A 14,952-nucleotide genomic window follows, 5' to 3' on the forward strand; every position below is an offset into this window, starting at 1 on the left:
GGGGAGGCAGATTTGAAGTGATCGGTGGATGTTGGTGAGAGGATACTGCGCTGTCTGGTTCTGGTGTATGGGCTCCAGGTGAGTGCTGTGATACCGGTAAGGGGGATATGAAGACTTCAATGCGTTCACCACTGCTGGTGACCTCATGATAACTAATAGCTCAATAAAAAGTCACATGACATGACATTAGATCAGCTGTAGCGGCATCATCACAGACTTCCGCCGTCCTCTCTTCGGAGTCACGTGGTTGGGACGTCATCTCTAGATTAAAGCGGCTCAGCTACGATCGCTGTGTACAGCTGCATGTATAGAAGCACACAGTCTCCGTGCACAGCGCAGGTGACGTGCAGGGCGGTGACGTCTACTTCGGTTCCCCAGTCTACTAGACCTGCTCTACGACACTCCTGATTGGCTGCAAGTTCTGCTGACAACACTGTCTCTCACTGGAGGCTCCCTCTCTGCTGAGCCTGTGGCGCCAGGCATGCCGGGAATTGGAGTTCCGCTCGCTGACGCGCTGCGTAGTGTAGAAGCGTGCCTCAGCTATGTACGGACTACAAGACCCATGATGCATTGCGCAGAGAGCTGCTGGCTTCCCTTCGGACAGATGACTAGTGCAGCATGTTGTACCGTGCTGTAGCTTCAGCTGAGTGCCTGCTCCCAGCTCGCCCACACTCATAGCGGAAGAGGGTAGCTGGTAGTCCCGAGTCTTCCCGCCCCCCTTGTGCCTCTACGTCCAGTGAGTATGGTGTGCAGGGTCATGGTGTGTGCTTCACACTCTCCATATGGAGCACTGCTGTGTGCTGTGTAGTTCGGGCCACAGGTGGTGCTCACTTGTCAGGAGGTGGACTCTTCCCTCTCAGCTCTTGTAGTTGGCATCACCTCATCAGCATTGCTCATAGACATATGGCTGGCCCTAATTTTTGTATTATTAGTGTTGTCTGAGTGACCATGTGCTGTGCCTATGCAGAGTAAGGAGGAGAAGCCTTGGGTAAGGTCTGCGTTCGTTCATCTGCGGCGAGGTGACCTGTATAGGGGCGTTGAATGTGCGTTTGCATGGGCGCATAGGCCTGTACATCCTTGCACAGGGCCGTATTTATGGAATGATGGCTCCTCTGTGTCTGTAAATGTCAATGATTGGCTGAGAGACACAGCAGCTGTACGCACCTTCTCCCACATCTAAACGTTTACGTCCGTATGGGGACGGTGCACAGGATCAGGAATGACACAGGTCTCAACCCGCCTGAGCTATCCCACCAGCCAGTCATAGGCAGAGGAGATGTTTCCCCGCAGTCTCACTTACAAATTCATGCGGGGTAGGGAGTGCCTCCACCACTTGTGATTGGCTGTTGGCTTTGATAACTTCATGTCCGAACATGCTTGAGCCCATCCCTACTCTGGATGCAGATAGACTGTGCCCAGGGTAGGGTTGCCACCTCATCCCTTTAAAACCGAACACATATTAATTACACAGGTTCTGAAGATAATTTAATGCAGATAAGGCACCAAGTGAGTTTAATTACCACCTTATTCAGCCACAAAACCTGTGTTTTTAATATGTGTTCAGTTTTAAAGGAATAAGGTGGCAACCCTGTAGAGTTGCCACCTCATCCCTTTAAAACCGAACACATATTAATTACACGTTTTGTGGCTTAGTTGGTAATTTAAACTTGGTGCCTTATCACCATTAACTTTGCCCCAGAACCTGTGTAATTCATATGTTTTCGGTTTTAAAGAGATGAGGTGGCAGCTCCACAACCCTAGCCCAGAGCTGTGTACAGATGAGAACACGGGGATGTGCAGGAAGATCCACGTAGCTGCTGCATCTCTTACCCTGTCATTGATATTTACAGGGTGGTAATATGGGACACCTGTGACACCCCCAGCACATGACCCTCTTTACAGACGTGGAGGTCTGTCTGCCTGTGTGAATGAGGCCTAATGTGTGTTTGAAACACAGGTCCGCATATTCCTATGGCTTCAACCTAGTCATGTAGATTAGACGTTCTAACCACAAGGCTGTGGCCCACCTCCAGGCCACAGCTTCCCTCTCGTCAGGCTGTGGATTCCTGTGCTCACAGTAAACAGCTGTAAAGCTGGCCATAGATGAAGCAATGCTCTTTCCGGCGACCAAGGGTCGCAGAAAAGAAAATCACTTGATTCCCTATTATTACAGTCAGTGTTGATGGGGGGGGGGGGGGTACAGTCAATGTTGAAGGGGGGGGGGATCCCTCCCGCTTAGCAATTGTCTTCTCCTGGCGGGGGCGACTCAGTGTTTACTGCTAGTGGCTATAAGAGCAGCTAGTAATAATCACATGTAATATCCGGCAGGCTGGTTGTACCCCAGTTGATTGATCAATCAATTTGGGTACATTCAGCCTGCCCATACATGGTTGGAGTCTTGGCCACTCCCTACTGAACCAGCTCAGATTCGAATCAACTATGGCCAGCTTAATAGATTCGCTCCCTGAACCAAACCAACACATTCCTTTTTTTTTGCACAGAGCAGGTAAGTATATACATGTTTGTTTACAACCCCTTTAAGAGATGTCATGTATGTCTCTAAATCTACTTTACAGTTATTTAGTGATTACATAACTGCTAGGTAGATCAACAGACATACGTAGAAAGCCCTAGGCAGGTGAAAATAGTTTAAACTCTTGCAATAAGAGCCCATTCACACCGGGGCAACACGACTTCCAGCACGACTTTGGGAGACAACTTGGACACGACTTGAGTATGAATCACAGCGCGACTTGGGGCGACTTACAACACGACTTGAAGTCGCCTCCAGGACAGGGATCTTTACAAGTGGCCAATCAGAGCTTATCAGCTCTTGTGACATACAGTAGGTGGCTGTGATATTGTGTCAATCTGTTATCGGTGAGATTTGACACCTGCGAGCCCCGTCGCGGGAGTTCGCTCATTGGGAAAGGAAAAATTTGTTTTGTTTTTTTTGTTTTTTTTGTTTTTTTCCCTTTCCCGATGAGCGACAAGCATTGCTGACATGCGTTTGGTATAAATCTTGAGGGGGAACTCCATGCCAAATTTTAAATAAAAAACCGGCATGGTTTCCCCTCCAAGAGCATACCAGGCCCTTAGGTCTGGTATGGATTTTAAGGGGAACCCCTACGCCGAAAAAACGGCGTGGGGGGGTCCCCCCCAAAATCCATACCAGAGCGCCCAGCCGGTCAGGAAAGGGGGTGGGGACGAGCGAGCCCCCCCCCCCCCCGAACCGTACCAGGCCGCATGCCCTCAACATGGGGGGGGGGGGGTGGGTGCTTTGGGGAAGGGGGGCCCATTCACCTGGGGGAAAAAGTGTCAATAAAAAAACACACTACACAGGCTCTTCTCCAGGTCTCTGGTTCTTCTCCCACTCTCCGGTTCTTCTGCCGAGCTCCTCCGCTATCTTCTGCTGTTTTGCCGCTCTTTTGCTAGCGGTGGCCCGGCCTTCTCCATCGTCTTGTTCCCTCTTCACTTCTTCCGATGTTGACACGACGCTCTCTCCTGCTGCAATGCTGTGTGCACGGTGCGCAACGACTTATATAGGCATGGGGCCTGGTCACCGGGTGATGTTATCCGGTGACCCCGTCCCTTATGACGTCACAGTCCCGGAGCATGATGGGACTGCGACATCATAAGGGGCGGGGTCAGCGGGTGACATCACACGGTGACCACGCCTATATAAGTCGTTGGTCACCGCGTACATGCCATTACAGAGGGAGAGAGTGTTGTGTCAACATCGAAAGAAAAGAGGGAACAAGACGATGGAGAAGACCGGGCCACCGCTAGTAAGAGAGCGGCAAAGGAGCAGAAGACAGCGGAGGAGCGCGGGAGAAGAGGTCGGAAGAAGCCCCCCGGAGCTGCCTAATAAATTACTTTAAAAACCTGTCTAGTGTGTTTTTGTTTTTACCCTTTTTTTTTTTCACCCAGATGAATGGGTATACCCCATACTCATTCACATAGGGTGGGGGGCTGGGATCTGGGGGCACCCTTATGAAAGGGGGCTCCCGGATTCCGATAAGACCCCTGCCCGCAGACCCCGACAACTAACGGCCAGGGTTGTCGGGAAGGGGCCCTTGTCCTCATCAACATGGGGTCAAGGTGCTTTGGGGTGGGGGAGCCGCAGGGCGCCCTCCTGCCCCAAAGCGCCCACCCCCCCATGTTGCGGGCATGTGGCCTGGTACGGTTCAGGGGTGGGGGGGCGCTCGCTCGTCCCCACCCCCTTTCCTGACCGACTGGGCTGCGTGCTCGGATAAGGGTCTGGTATGGATTTTGGGGGGACCCTCATGCCATTTTTTTCATCGTAGGGGGCTCCCCTTAAAATCCATACCAGACCTAAGGGCCTGGTATGCTCTTGGATTTTTATTTAAAATTTGGCGTGGTGTTCCCCCTCATGATTCATACCAAACACATCAGTATTGCTTGTCGCTCATTGGGAAAGGAAAAAACACATTTTTCCTTTTCTGATGAGCGAGCCAGCTCGGCACTGGCATATCGCGGTCTTCATGGGTAAATTCTTTTCTTTTTCCTGTAAAGTTGCCTCACTATGAACGGGGATCCGACTTGGAGGCAACTTCCATTGAAATCAATGGGTACAAGTCGGATTGAAGTAGTACAGGAACTTTTTCTGAAGTCGGATTGACTGCAGTAGTGTGCATTAAGATGGATCCATTCACTTACATTGATTTTTTTTTTTTTTCATGTAGCGCGACTAGGGGCGACTTGAAGTCGGATCCAAAGTTGCCCCTGTGTGAATGGAGTCTAAAAGTATGGGAATACATATGTTTGAGGTCCGATGCAATAACATGTAAAAAACCAAACTATGTGCCCATGTGACTGTTTGGAGGTACATTAACACACATATTGTATATAAAATCTTTGTTTTAGTAAATATTCACAAAGAAAAACCTTTCTTGTACACAGAGCACATAAAGTGTTAGTAAATCAGTTTTTATGTAACACATTTTTTAAGATCAGTCCACTTCACAGATATCACTTTATATACATTTTAAACGATATCTTTGCAAATATGATCATATCAACTTGCAGAATACACAAATGGACAGGTTGCATCAACAAAAATTCAACGCGTTGCGTGACTAAGAATTCACTTCATCAGGAGTTGATTCTACTGACAGAGTGTCTACGGAATGAGTAACAAATTAAGATAAAAAAAAATAGATAAATGGATGGCAGGTGGAGATGTAAAGGATGTCTTAGGCACTTTCTATGAATTGTCCTTTAGTATCCCCTATTGAGATATGTTCGAAATGTAAGCAAAGCCAGTGAAGTGCAGTCTTTCCTTGTCAAACGCTGTGTTTTGCAGTGCTGCTTTCAAATGGATTAGACTACATTTGAGAAGAACCTTAAACTACACAAGCCTTTATTTGAACTGTAATTCTCACCCTGTTTGACCTGCAAATTGGCCTCGGGATTGACACTTGTTCACCAACACTGCCTTGTGGGAGAGCACAGAGGTATTCGATAAGCCATGACCTGAAGTACTGGTTATTGTAGTTTCTCTACAGTGAACAGAGACTGAGTGAACAACGGCAGAATATAACCTGGGGAAAGCAGTATTTAAAGCGGAGCTCAAATTTTTGTTTCATTGCAAGCAGGCAGGCTTTTTATTGCAGATCAGACATTTGCAAAAACGTAAAATAAACCTATTTGCTTGCTTGCAGTCTACCTTAAAATGTCTATGGAAAAAAGTAAGCAAAATAAGGCCTCATGCACACTGGACGTTTTTACAACAGCTGTTTTTGGCTTCAGATGTTTTTTTTTTTTTTTTTTTTTTTCTTTTTACAGTCAAATTCTCCAGCATGTTATTCTGTGTCCATGCACACATAGGCTATTATCAGCAGTTTTTGGCTTTAAAAAAAAAAAAAAAAACGTAAACTAGTGGGTTCTGACAGGAGTTTTTCAGCTGTAAAAATGCTCACCAGTGTTTTTTGACGTTGATTAATTGAAGAAAAAAACGCCAACGCAAAAAATGCTATTGCAAAAACATTTTCAAAACTCACTGCAAAGCTACTGGGTTTTTTTTTTTTTAATCTTTTATTTATTCAAAAAACAAGAGCCACAGGGCCAACTTAATGAAAATCACAAAAAACATATTACACACAGGCATGTAATACAGCACAGTGCATCAGTCTGTAGTGTTACAGAGGTAAAGAGGATGATGATGAAATTAAACATGTATAATTAGCGACTGTATCACATCGTGTATGTTCGGTGTTTAATTGTACTAGTCACAACATATGGACTATATCTCCCCTGCAGGCATAGCGGAATATGGGATGCCTAAATGGGGCATTAGGTCGTGGATCCAGTCTCTTACAGGTTTTTTTTTTTTTTTTTTTTTTTTTTCCCCTTAAACAATAGAAACCGAAAGAGTTAGCAGTAAGCATTAGACATTAAAAAAATAGAGACGTTCAAGGTTGGAGGGAAAGAAATTTGGAAGAATAGAAGAAGGGAGGGGGGGGGGGGGGGCTGTCAATGCACATGGATTCGTAGAGTGGCTAAAGAGTATAGTGTCCAGTGAATTCATCACATATTAGTGAGTCAAAAGAGAACATTTTTAGTCAGCAGTATAATTTCTCAAGAGAGCCTGTCCCTCGTCAGAGAATACAAACCTATTCCATAAGGTCCAGGTCTTGGAATATTGGTCCTGTTGGTGTCTGGGTGTGAGGATGAGGTCTTCCATTATGTTTATGTCCAACTTTTCTCAGCCAGAGGCCGATGGTCGGTGTATGTGGGGATTTCCAATGAAGGGGGGATGCATACCTTGGAAGCGTCAAGGAGGTCGCGCACCACAGATTTCTTATAAATTTTGTGGCGAAGGCGTGCAGGAGAATAAAGGCTGGGTCATCTGGGATAGGACGTTCCCTGAACCCAAGTATGATTTAAGGACCGTTTCCAAAAGTCCTGATTTTTAGGGCAGGACCAGAAAATATGTAGGAGTGTTCCTCGCTCCTCCTGGCATCGCCAGCATAGTTCTAACTTTGAGGGAAAGAATTTGTGTAATCGTGATGGGGTACGATACCACCATGATATTACTTTAAAGTTAGTCTCCTGTATTTTCGCACAAATGGAAGATTTGTGCGTGAACCGAAGAATACGGTAGCGTTGGTGTGGGCTTAATTGGCGGTTTAAATCCCGTTCCCAGCAGAGCAAGCCTGGGGGTTGATAGTCCGCTGGGGGTGTGATCAGTAGGTTGTAATTGAGGCAGGTGTCCGAGCAGTACTTCTCAAGGGTTGTGAGGTTGGTCAGGGTTGCCGGGAAACGATATAGATTTTAAGAAATGGCGTAGCTGAAATGTTCTCCAAGAATCCAGCCGGAAAGAGTCCATGGGGTCCGTAAGCTCCAGCATGGACATCCATCTCCCGGCAGTCCTGAAATAGGAGGTTTGAAAGTGGTCTGAACTAATCAAATTCTGGAAGACAACATTGTGTAGTCCCGGCGTGAACAGTGGGTTCCCCAATATGAGGAATAAAGGTGAGTTCTGAGATGAAAGAGAGGCTTTGGTGAATAGTTTGGCGCATATGTGCGTAGTAGGGCCAGTAAGGGGGTGTCTCCTTGAGGTTGGAAGGGAGCGATGTGTAACACCATGGTGCCCTTCTGAAGGGTATGCCACTCTGGGCTTGTTCCAGTCGCGGCCATAGCTTGGTGTCATGATGGCGGCACCAATCCACAAGTCTACTTAAGTGTGTTGCGTGACATGTGCGAATGTCCGGCATTGCCAGGCCTCCGTGTTGCTTGGGCAGGGAAAGTAGTTTCCTGTTTAGACATGGCCTTTTTATTAGCCCAAATGAATTCAATGAACAGTGAGTGCGTCAGTTTAAAATAACTCTCTGGGATAGAGATGGGTAAGGTCTGAAAGAGGTAAAAAAAAACTATTACTCATTGAATGAGTAAAAATGAATACTCATTTTAAGTAAACTACAGCGGCCAAACGAAGAATGAAGTCCACTGTGCCATGTATTAAGGAGGGTCTTGATTGTTTTCAGAAGTGGGGGGGAGAGTTTCAAAGAGTTTTGAAAGCTTAGGGGGGATGAACGTGCCCAAATATTTCAGAGCGGTTCCTGTCCATTTCAATTTAAAGCTCGCTTGGAGGTATGAGAGGAGGGGCTGCTGTACACCCATCCCCATTGCTTCAGATTTGGTAAAGTTATTTTTTAGATTGGACAATGCTCCATAAGTTTTCAAATTCACGCAGCAGACTGGGGAGAGAAATTAGGGGGTTTGTAAGTGAGAACGTCATATCGTCCTGCTTACGCAGATAATTTTTGTTGGGAGTCCCCCCACATGGATTCCAGTGACCTCAGGATTCAGACACACATGACTGAGGAAAGAACAAAATAGAGTGGTCGGTGACTGAGTTCTCATAGATAAAATGCCACATCCTTGTATATCATAAACAAAAAAGAAATATCCCCAAAGTGGACTTTAAAGGCACTTATATCTATTCAGAAAATATTTAGACGTATTTAGAAATATTTATCAAAATGTACTTAAAAACATATTGATTAAGACAATGGACACTAGTTTTGGAATGTATACGGGACACCAAAGATTACAGCACGCGGTGCAGTGTGATCCTTCACCTGACGTTTCAGATAAGTTCATTCTTCAGGGGTGTTCTTCAGGAAACACACGTGCATATTGCAGCAAACATGTACTGTCAAGATATGTTATTTCCACACATTATTTCAAGAGCATATGTGTGCTATTGTAAACAGAACGATGTCGGGTGAAGGATCACACTGCACCGTGTGCTGTAATCTTCGGTGTCCCATATACAGATCTGTATATATTCCAAAACTATTGTCCATTGTGTTAATCCGTTTTTTGATAAATATTTTCTTTATTTCTGAATACGTTCAAATATTTTCTGAATAGATATAAATGCCTTTAAAGTCCACTTTTGGAGATATTTCTTCTTTATTTATCACTGAGGAAAGGTTCCAGAGTCAGGGCAAAAAGGAGAAGCGACAGAGGACAACCCTGTCTTGTCCCGTTTAGTGATTGCAAAGGGATCAGATAAAACTCCATTAGCCCTGACCCTGGCTGTCAGGTTGGAGTAAATGGAAGATATCCAGTTGAGCATATTGCGTCCCAATCCCGTGTGCCGTAGGACCGAGAACATAAAAGGCCAATGCAACTCATCAAATGCCTTTTCTGCCTCTGTCTCCAGGAAGACACGTGTAGTATTAGTGATATGTAAGAGGTTGAGGACTTTGGTATTGGCTCTGGCTTCTCTGGATGGAACAAAGCCCACTTGGTCCAAATGAATCAAGTAGGGCAGGTGTTGCTGCAGTCTGCTTGCAATAATTTTGGTAAATAGCTTCAAGTTCGTGTTTAGTGCGGATATGGGCCAGGATCTCCCACAGGAGGTGGATCTGTGCCTTCTTTTGGGATCACCGAAATTTGGGCTTGGAGGATAGTCTCCTGGAAAGATTTCCCTGTGCCTAGGTCATGAAATAGTTCAACCATGTATGTTCCAAGAGAGGGTAGTAGGGTTTTGTAATACTGAATCGTGAAGCCGTTCGGCCCTGGTCCTTTCCTTGGTTTGGTGTTCCCTATAGCCAGTTGGAGTTCAGGTAGTGTAATGGGGTTGTCAAGGAGTTCACTAACATCGTCGGGTAGCGAAGGCATCTGGGAGGAGGATATGTAGTCCATTATGTGATTTTGGGAGGGGGTCAATATTTGGAGATTGTAGACCGATTCATAAAATAGTTTAAATTCTTGTGTGATATGATTGGGTAAGGAGGTTTTATGACCAGTAGAGAACATGACGTGTGGTATGTAGGATGCTAGTTTCTGGGACCGTAGGGACTAGGCCAGTAGTCTACCACATTTATTGCCCAATTCGTATGACCGCTTACGCCAGACTTGAAGCGCCGCTTTTGGCTTTGAAGTGTAGTAAGTCAGTGATTTGTTTACGGCGTGGTGTTTAATTCCCTCACCAGAGGTGGTGATGGGGCATGTTTATGCCGTGCTTCAGTGGTCTGCAAATCCCGCGGAAGGGTGGTCAGTTGTAATGCTTGTTACCGTTTTAATCCTGGACCCGTGTTTAATAAGCACCGCCTTGTGGGCTTCCCAGGCAATGCCCTTGTCGCTGTCAGGTGTGTCATTGGTGTGAAAATAGTTCCCTGGTCCTTTTGATATCAGCCAACACGTCTTGGTCTTGTAGAAGGCTCTCATTCAGCCTCCATGACCTATTTTGAGCTGTGGAATTGTCAGTGAGGGCATATGACAGAATCGCCGGAGCGTGGTCTGACCATGTTATGGAGCCTATGGAGGTGTCCCGGACCACATGTAACTGGGCATGCGGAATGAGAAAGTAGTCTATACGCAAGTAGACATTATGTGGTGGGGAGTAGAATGTATAGTCTTGTTCGCCGGGGTGAAATAGATGGCAGGCATCTACCAATTGGGCATTGTGAAGGGTTTTTGCGATTATGTCTGAGGGAGCCATGAGGAACTGAGGGAGATCCTATGGAGGTATCTTCAGGGGGTATTAAAATCCCCTCCAAGAATTAGTTGGCCCTCTGCAAACTCAAGAAGTTTCTCAATGTGCTGGCAAATGAAAAGGTCTTGATTATTGGGGACATCGAAATTTGCTAATGTCACCTTGATGCTGCCAATCGGCCAGCAGGGTCTCTAACCGTATCGAGGCAAACCCAGGGTACACAGTCTGACAAGAGAATAGATACTCCCTGATCTTTTGCTGCTGGGTATGTAGAATGGTATGTCTCAGGAAAGAACTTGTTCCTGAGTATAGGCAGTTTGTCATCTCTAAAATGTGTTTCTTGGACAAAGGCGATATCTGCTTTAAGACTGTGTGCATGTCATGTAAGTACATCCGTCTCTTTTCAGGGACATTTAGTCCTTTGGCATTAAGTGAGATTACTCTGAAGTACATCCATGGTTTTAGAGTATGTCTAGGTGGGGGGGGGGGTAAGGTGGGGAGAAGAATTCAGTTAAGTTGGGAGGAGTGGTTGGGAAAGTAGAGCAGAATAGCAATATAGAAAGTACAAAGGTGTACAAAGGTGTAGGAGGCTGCAGTGAGGCACAGCAGCCTCGGTCTAAGCTAAAATTGTAGCAAAGCCTTCCTAAGATGCTCACCAGTAAACGATTAGGAATTGAGCGCAAACCTATGTGGGAGAGTGGTTGGACAGTCAAGGATGGAGCCCTGCGCAACCTACAAGTGGGGGCATACCCCCAGCTACATGGAAGCCATATTACCCCTAAGTGTGTCGCCCAGCAAAATGTCCTCCACCTCTCCCTGTTAACAGTAAAGGATCTTTCCCCCCCCCCCCCCCCCGTCCACAATGTCCCGAGCCCATAATCAGGACAGCCACGTACCTGACTGCAGTATGTCACCCACGGTGCGTTCCCAGGCCTATGGGTCGGGAGGTCAGGCCATTCCACCGTCAAAGGGGGCTGGGGGCACGTAGACAGAGCCCTGCATATAAATAGAAATCTCTCCCTCACCCCAGGTAGACATTCTGCTAACTCTTTAAGGTGAGACATCTAGACCTACCAAAGCAAGAATACGCATAGCAATATTGTACGTTCAGATAGCAACTTCCAAAATGAGAACTAGGGATAACTTACAAGTCTGGGACCACTGTAGTGGGCAAGGAGGTACCACCGCAGCAGAGACTGGGTAAGACATTAGGAAGCAAAGCCCTTCGGCAGAGAGTTCATCAGTGAGTGTCGGTGATTGAGGTATGTCCGGGGGTCAGCAGGTAGTTAGGAGGGAGAATGGTGAGCAGGACAACCTGGTTCGGTCACACAGAAGTAATGCAGAGGGAGGGGGTCCTGCGAATTGGTGAGTAGAGTTCCCTGTAAGCCAGGGAGAGGTTACAGCAGGAGGCCGGAGCCAGTTTAGAATGATGGGGGGTGTTGCCCAGGAGGGGATCCTGCTACAGTACTCCTGCAACAGACAAGCAGCAGACGGTTCATAGGTTAAACTGGTGACAGAGGTGAGAGGTGGCAGGGGGGAACACGCACAAAATGTCAGCACGCTCAGGACTCGCGTGACTGCTCCAGGGAGAGCTCCCGGGATCTTCTCTGTGTTCTCTGTGGGCGGGCTTGTGAAGGGCCTCGGTGAGTAGAGACCGATCTGCCGGTGGGTCGTGGGGGAGGTACTAGAGCCAGTCGGGATCCTGTATGGGATCTGTGTCGAGGAAGGAGAATAGAGCCGCTACGTCCGCTGTTGCATGGAGAGTGATGGAAGATGAATTCTTTCTGAATATGACTGCCAGCAGGTAGGTGCAGCCCATGGTGTTTTGCAGGACCAGGCAGAGGAGTGCTCTGCATCTCAGCGTCGCTCTGGAGAGATCCAGTAGATTGATTAGGGCCTCGAATTCCACATCACCATGCTTAGGGCTGGGGAAAAAATCGCTTTGAATCTTGAATCGAGTTGAGAGGTCAAATCGATTTAAATTTTCAGCAAATCAATCTTTTTAAATGTTTTTTTCCACGAGGACCGGCGGGCAGGAGTTTTTAGGTGAGGCCGAATTGTGAATCTAGTGTGGTTGGGGTTTTTTTTTTTTTTTTTTTTTTGAGAAAATCTCCTAGCTCTAGCCATGCTCCCAGGCTCTGTGCAGAATCTCCTCTTTCTGTGTGTAGCGCTGGAGCCTGCATACCACATCCCGTGGTCTGTGGGGATTGGAAGATCTCGGGCCCAGGGCCCTGTGAACCCTGTCTAGTTCCAGCGAGGTTGGAGGGGTATCCAGGATCTTGTGGAAGATGGTCGTGACAGTGACCCCCAGGCTTTCGGTGCTCGTGGCCTCCGGTCCTCGATGTCCTACAAGTGTAACTGCAACTCAATGGCCGTGTCTACGTGGGAGTCTTGGGAGCGTTCCAGGGCTGTCACCCGCTTCTCCACAGTGGAGAGAGAGAGATCTTTCCCGTGGTCATTCTGTCTGAGAGCGTGTGCACCTCATCCCTCACCTCCTGAAGGTCCTGGCGGTGCATCTCCTCCAGCCGGAGGATTAGGGCCTCGATCTCCGTTTTGGTAGGGAGGGCTTGCAGCAGGAAACGAATGTCCTGGTCTAGCTGACCAGCGGCTGTGGGGAGGCAGACATCTCTGGCTGAAAGGCTGCCGCTGAGTCCAAGGTGGCAGAAGGACTGGGAGAGAGGGGTTGCATGTGTGGTTCCTGGGCCTTCTGAGGAGGGCCACGTGGAGCCGCCATAGTAGCGCCCGGGGGGGAGCCTCTGAAGCTGTGAGAAGAAGTGCTGAATATCGCCTTTTGAAATGCTGGAGAGAGTTGCCCGAGACGTTACTCTGTTTTTTTGCCTTTTTGCCGATAGCATACCGGTGGTAGTAAGCTGAGATGGCCGGGGTAGATAGGGGGAGCCCAGGAGCTCACAGAAGATGCAACTTTACTCAGCAATGTCCAGGAAACGCCCCCAGCGCTACTGGCGTCTTTATAACGTTATTTTAACGTCCAGTGTGCATGAGGCCTAATGGTTAAGGAGAAGTCTAGTTAATTCAGAGCTGATCAGGCTAGCTAGACTAAAAGATAAATAAGAAAAAATTGCCAGGTTTCTTTAAAGCGGATTTCCACACAAAAATGGAACTTCCGCTTTTCGGAACCCTCCCCCCCTCCGGTGTCACATTTGGCACCTTTTAGGGGGGAGGGGGGTGCAGAGACCGGTATTTCTACCCACTTCCGGCATAGACTCCCATGGGAGTCTATGCCTCTTCCTGTCCCTCCGCGCTGTCTCCTGGGAAACACACAGCTCCCAGGAGATAGCGGGGACCGTTACGATGCGCAGCGCGACTCGCGCATGCGCAGTAGGGAACCTGGAAGTAAAGCCGCAACGCTTCACTTCCTGATTCCCTCACACAGGATGGCGGCGGCAGCTGCCGAGAACCGAGCGGGTTCTCGGCGTCGCTTGCTGACATCGCTGGACCCTGGGACAGGTAAGTGGCCATGTATTAAGTCAGCAGCTGCAGTATTTGTAGCTGCTGGCTTTTAATATATATATATTTTTTTTTTTTTTAGGTTGATGTAGGTGGACCCCCGCTTTAAAGCAGAGTTTAACCCAAAAATGGAACTTCCGCTAATCGGATGATAGGACTCCCCCATCATAGGCATATTGGAGCTCATCCATTTGATCTGCAGATGAATGAAAGAGTGCATGCAAAAGTAACAATGTTACATTTTCTCTCTACATTCTGAATAAAACAAACAAAGAAAATGTAAAAGTAATTTATTTTAGCCACTTGACCTTTTTGGAAGGTTTTACCCCTTCATGACCAGGGCTTTTTTTGCTATTCAGTTCTGCACTACTTTACCTAGCAATTACTAAGCCATGCAACACTGTACCCATATGAAATTCTATATCTTTTTTTTTTTTTCCCCACACAAATATAGCTTTCTTTTGGTGGTATTTAATCACCACTTGCTTTTTTATTTTTTGTAAACAAAATAGTTAGACCCCTTTCACACTGGGGCGGTTTGCAGGCGGTATTGCGCTAAAAATACCTTCTGCAAACCGCCCCTAAACAGCCTCCGCTGTTTGTTCAGTGTGAAAGCCCGAGGGCTTTCACACTGAAGCGGTGCGCAGGCAGGACGGTGAAAAAAGTCCTGCAAACCGCTTTTTTGGAGCGGTGAAGGAGCGATGTATTCACCGCTCCTTCACCGCTCCTGCCCATTGAAATCAATGGGACAGCGCGGCTATACCGTGGCAATGCCGCGGCTATAGCCGCGCTGTACGAGGGATTTTAACCCTTTTTCGGCTGCCAGCGGGGGTTAAAACCGCACCGCTAGCGGCCGAATACCGCTGCAAGAACGACGGCACAGCAGCGCTAAAAATAGCGCTGTTGTACTGCCGACGCCCCCACCGCCCCAGTGTGAAAGGGGCCTTAACTTAGAGAGAGAAAAAAAAAACAAGGTTTCTTTTAGAAAATTTCTATAAATTTAGGCCAAA

At 47.3% G+C, this 14,952-nt stretch overlaps 1 protein-coding gene across 1 annotated transcript in view; it reads left to right on the forward strand.

Annotated features, from left to right (window-relative positions):
• Positions 1-547: 547 nt before the first annotated feature.
• The window catches only part of TRABD (TraB domain containing), a 56,333-nt gene continuing 41,928 nt past the window's right edge, over positions 548-14,952 (forward strand). The window contains exon 1 of the mRNA XM_073619745.1: positions 548-736. The gene's annotated coding sequence lies outside the window, so the exon portion shown is untranslated. The remainder of the gene's footprint in view (positions 737-14,952) is intronic.

This window comes from Aquarana catesbeiana, linkage group LG03, assembly GCF_042186555.1.
Source record: "Aquarana catesbeiana isolate 2022-GZ linkage group LG03, ASM4218655v1, whole genome shotgun sequence".
NCBI classification, from domain to species: Eukaryota; Metazoa; Chordata; class Amphibia; order Anura; family Ranidae; genus Aquarana; species Aquarana catesbeiana.